This window comes from Amblyomma americanum, chromosome 1 (assembly GCF_052857255.1).
Source record: "Amblyomma americanum isolate KBUSLIRL-KWMA chromosome 1, ASM5285725v1, whole genome shotgun sequence".
NCBI classification, from domain to species: Eukaryota; Metazoa; Arthropoda; class Arachnida; order Ixodida; family Ixodidae; genus Amblyomma; species Amblyomma americanum.
In genome coordinates, this window is record NC_135497.1 from 206,086,700 (window position 1) to 206,091,492 (window position 4,793).

General features: G+C 47.1%; 1 protein-coding gene across 1 annotated transcript in view; it reads right to left on the minus strand.

Annotated features, from left to right (window-relative positions):
* Window positions 1-3,163: 3,163 nt before the first annotated feature.
* The window catches only part of LOC144114534 (hemicentin-2-like), a 691,994-nt gene continuing 690,364 nt past the window's right edge, over window positions 3,164-4,793 (minus strand). The window contains exon 11 of the mRNA XM_077648339.1: window positions 3,164-4,793. This exon is cut by the window's right edge and continues 2,549 nt beyond it. The gene's annotated coding sequence lies outside the window, so the exon portion shown is untranslated.

Sequence of the window (4,793 nt, forward strand, 5' to 3'; positions counted from 1 at the left end):
CCTGGCGACAACAGACTCCCGCTCACACGTGTGGCGCCCGCCTACGCGTTTCGTGAGTGCCGTTTCGGTTGGCGATGCTATCGTCTTAATGAATGGTTACATTTCCCTTCGAGCGTTTTTTGTTTTCATTGATCTTGGTTTTTTCGAAGCCATATAAGTGCTCGGCTTCATATTGCTTCTAACGTAACGGAGCCATATTTTTAGTAAGCAAAGTGGTGCAGTGATAAGTCAATGCCTGAATATTCTCAGCACTCAGATTAGGGGTCACTTCAACAAGAAAGCAGCGCCGTTTGCTAAGGGTAGTTACCGCTATCTAGAGGTAAAGGCCACTAAAGGCAGTGTCTGTAACTACCTTCGGAGGTAGTAACTCGTATTAAAGGTAATTGCTGTTACTACGTTCAGAGGCAGTTAATGCTACTAAGGGTAGTTGATGTTACTACAATAAGGGTAGTTGCAGATACATCCCTAAGGGAAGTAAATGTTACTAAAGGTTTGTGGTTTATGCGGGTTTAACGTCCAAAAGCGGCTCAGCCTATGAAGGGCGCCGGAAATTCCGGCCACCTGGCGTTATCTAACGTGCACTGACATTTCAGAGTACACAGGCCTCTAGAAGTTCGCCTCCATCGAAATTCAACGGCTGGGGTCGGGATCGAACCCGCGTCTTTCGGGTCAGCAGCCTCTATTACCTGTCCTAGAATACGACTAACCCGCCTTGAAACACGTTTCACGCTGGCACCTAGCATTAATGAGCAAGGAGGCCGTTAATTTAAATTAACCCTTCGTTCATAACGCTCATATAGTCGCACGGCTGTGGAGCGCATACGGGAAAACCCACCACTGCACTTAGACGGCGACGCGCAAGTCACGTGATCTTTCATGTCTGCCTGGGCTGGAGAACCTTCCAGTGACTAGACTGGAGTAGACTGGAGCAGCGTGCGGCAGACTGGGTGTGTCACTCAGCTGCGCACAAGAACCACGCCTCGCTAGGTGGCGTATACATTGGTGCGCTTTCCCTCGTGCGCTCTGTAGCCGCGCGGTTCGTGATAGACGTGCGGGGCGGAAAGAATTCGTAGCGCCACAGCGCTGAAGACAACTCCGAGGAGGCAGAGGAGACCGCCATCGCCCTGGCCCTTGCACATTCGGACGCCCAATACATCTTCAGCGACTCCAAAACGGCTCTGTCCAACTTTGCCAGGGGCAGGATTCACGCCCCTGCCTGGCAATTGTTGAACACCCCTACCCAAAATTTACCGCGCAGGGTAGAGCTTCAGTGGATGCCGGCTCACTCTGGGAACCCTGGAAACGAGGCTGCCGACAAATTGGCCCGGGGTCTGATTTGCCGGGCTCAGGACAGTCTCGATCCAGGATTCTCGAGGGAGCGGGCGCACATCTTTGTGGAGCTCACGCAAATGCCCCGTTTGGACCGTCGGACTTACCCTCCTCCCCACCCCTCTCTTCCGCACTCCCAACAGATCCTCTTCAGACGCCTCTAGACCCGCTCTCTGTCATCCCCTCAGCTTTTATCCCACTATTGCGGCACATCCCCTGCATGCTCCCTATGTGGTGACCCCCACGCCACACTCTCCCATATCCTTTTCGGCTGCCCTGCTGACCCTCCCCCGCGGGGACAGCACGCCATCTCGAGCTGGGAGGACTGGGAGGTCCTGCTTATGTCTGCAGACCCGACATCGCAGCATGCTGCGGTGACTCGGGCTGCCGACGTCATGTCTCGGCATGACCTACTTGATGCAGTGCGGGACCGCGCAGTGGCCCAGGGACCCAGCTGGGTCTAAAACTCACTTGCTCAAAAAAGTTTTTCTGTCTGTCTGTCTGTCTGTCTGTCTGTCTGTCTGTCTGTCTGTCTGTCTGTCTGTCTGTCTGTCTGTCTGTCTGTCTGTCTGTCTGTCTGTCTGTCTGTCTGTCTGTCTGTCTGTCTGTCTGTCTGTCTGTCTGTCTGTCTGTCTGTCTGTCTGTCTGTTTTCTAAATTTTAAATAAGTAAAATCGCTTTTACTGACGACCAGTTACAAATCTCTAAATACATGTAGGCGCCCAAGTGTGAAGGTCAGAAAGTTCACTATTAGAAGTTCGTCAACCAGCCTAATAATAAATATGACTCACCTGCTTTTTTTATGGCTTCCACTACCATAGGTATTTTTCTGCCGCAGAAGCCATCTTTTTCAGAACGGCTATTAGAGCGTAGGTCTGCTCACCAGGGTACAACTTCACAAAACGCCCCATGCCGGCACATTGACTTGTCCTCGTCCTTTCTTAGTTGCTTCGCGCTAAAAGTATTCCTTTTCCACGATGAACCAGCTCGCCCAACAAAACGTTTTAGTAACATTCAAGGTCAGCCAAGGTCAAAGAAGGACTCATTCTATCGCTACTGTTAACCTCAATCACCAGATCCAAACTCAACCAGATCCTCAACCAGGTCAACCAGAGCCAAACTCATCAATTATGAATTTGGATCTGTGATTAATATGCAGTTATGTCGACCGATTACTGGGCCGAAATAATTAGCGTTAATTAGTTTATTGCAAATAAATTTGCGCTATAACAGCGAGCCATATACAATTGGAAAGCTTACGTCAAGCGTAAATGCACTACGCTAGTTACCTACCCTACATAATTAGCATTAATTAGTTAATTACAATTGAAACCGTACTTTGTGCTTAGCGTCGTCATATACCGTTGGAAATCTAAAGTTGAGTGCAAATGCGCCGTGCTAGTTACCGACCCGAATTACCGTTAATTAGTTAATTGCAGCCAAAACTATACTTTGTGCTAAAGCACCCAGTCATACCGTTGGAAAGCTTACGTCAAGTATGAATTCACTGTGCTAGTTATCGACCCGAATTAACTAGCGTGAATTAGTTAATGACAATTAAAACCAAAACCAATCATAACCACAGAGCTAACCCTCTAGTAACCAGATTTAACAGAGTTCTAACGTTGCCAATTTTTTGGAGTACATTTAGAATCAAGTTCTAGAGACGTTGCAGTTATTTTTTCACAGAGAAAAATTCGGCAGTGACGTTCTTCTACTCAAGCAAAGCTTTTATTCAATACACGTTGCACTTGTTTTTAGCTTCCTTACTTTGTCACAGCACAAGTGATCCACGCTGGGGGAAAGCGTGTGAAAAAGAAAACACAACAAAACTTCAGCACAATGATAGGCAACTGCAAAAGCACCTTTATTATAAGCTGCTCATCAGAATGCAATAGGACACATAACAGATAGAGAACATCAACAATTCACGCAAAATGCGTCAATGATATTGTATATATTCACTCTTCTGTAGGTCATACTTGTCACTTGAGAGACTGATACTATGTACATACACAAAAAATAGCTCTTTTCTTTCAATTATCGAAGACCCGTTCACTTTGAGCATTCGTGCCCTGAACAGTTCACCACGCTAGTCACATGTGTCCCTGAAGCGACTGTCACAACACTGCGAGACGTGTATACATAAGACAGATAGTTGGGCGAATCGATACGGCATCAGCTCTTCGTGACAGGGCGAGGAGAACGAGCACACCAGCCTGGCGAGGCGATGAGACCAGCCGCGGAGCTGAGGACTTGGTGCAGTGTTTCTTCTTTTAATTTTTGCTTTGTGCGTGTACTGTTCTCGTGCTTGCTTTGTTACTCCAAAACAGGTTCAGTGCCCTGAGTGCCTGCCCAAAGCCAACCCATGCACGAATGGCGGAGGGGCTTGAACTTGTACAATGAGTGTGCGTGCCCGTCAACCGTGATTGGATATATAGCACAGTTTGTGTACCACGCCGATTTCGCTTTGCTGAAAGAGCCCCTTTTTGAGTTTTATATTCTTCCATGCATTCATGCATGAATATAGCACGTCACAAAACAAGTCAATCACAAAACTGTTCGCTTGATTGCTCACTACAGCAAGCTGTGCCTAACAGTCACGTGTTGTTTCAAACGTTTCAGCCACTTCTGAAAAGCCGGGGCAGCATGACTGGCCTTCACAGTTTATGCCCAATCGTCAAGGCTAGTCTGCGTGTGCTCAGAGAGTGAATGCACCTACAATGCAGAAGTCGCATCTGGTCCTTGCGCGACACGCGCCATTCTTGCAGTTTGCTGTGCGCGCCCAGGGTAGAGGTGCCCAGTCTACACAGCACGGGAATATTAGAAGTATGCAGTGTGCACACAATTAATGCGCCTTGTTCCCGCAAATGATATGCACAAATTTCTTCCCGTGATGCTTTATTTTATGCACTAAGTGACCGGTAAATGTCCCCAGAAACCTGAATGAAATACCATTTGATGGCATTTGCGGTGGCCTAAGCGCAGGTTTTCTATATTGCAACGCAAAGTGGTGAAAAGTCGATCTGCTAGGCATTGAACGTGCGCTAAAGGTGATGATCCTGTAAACCAACCACAACTTAGCATTCGCAGTGCCACCGGTCATCAAAGTATTGGTTCCGTGGAAACTTGTTTTATCTTGAAAAGCTTAAAACTTTTTGTGCCCATTTTTAAAGAAAAAAGTCATTTCTATGTTTTACGCCCTGTTTCAAGGTTATTCTGAAAGTTTTGTGTGAGTAAGGCTCTCACAGGAATGTACGAATCTTAATCACCAAGTCATTAAAATTGGAAGAGTGTCTGTGTTGAATATAATGATACGGGATAAGCTTTTCACAAACCTGCAAGTTTTATTCCGTCGTTCGGGTGGAAAAAACGCCTGGGTGTGCTTCCAGTCAGAATAGTTAAACCAAATATTTCCGCATAAAGCCACCTTCGTCACTATGGCTCAGCAGATGGAGTCGGACT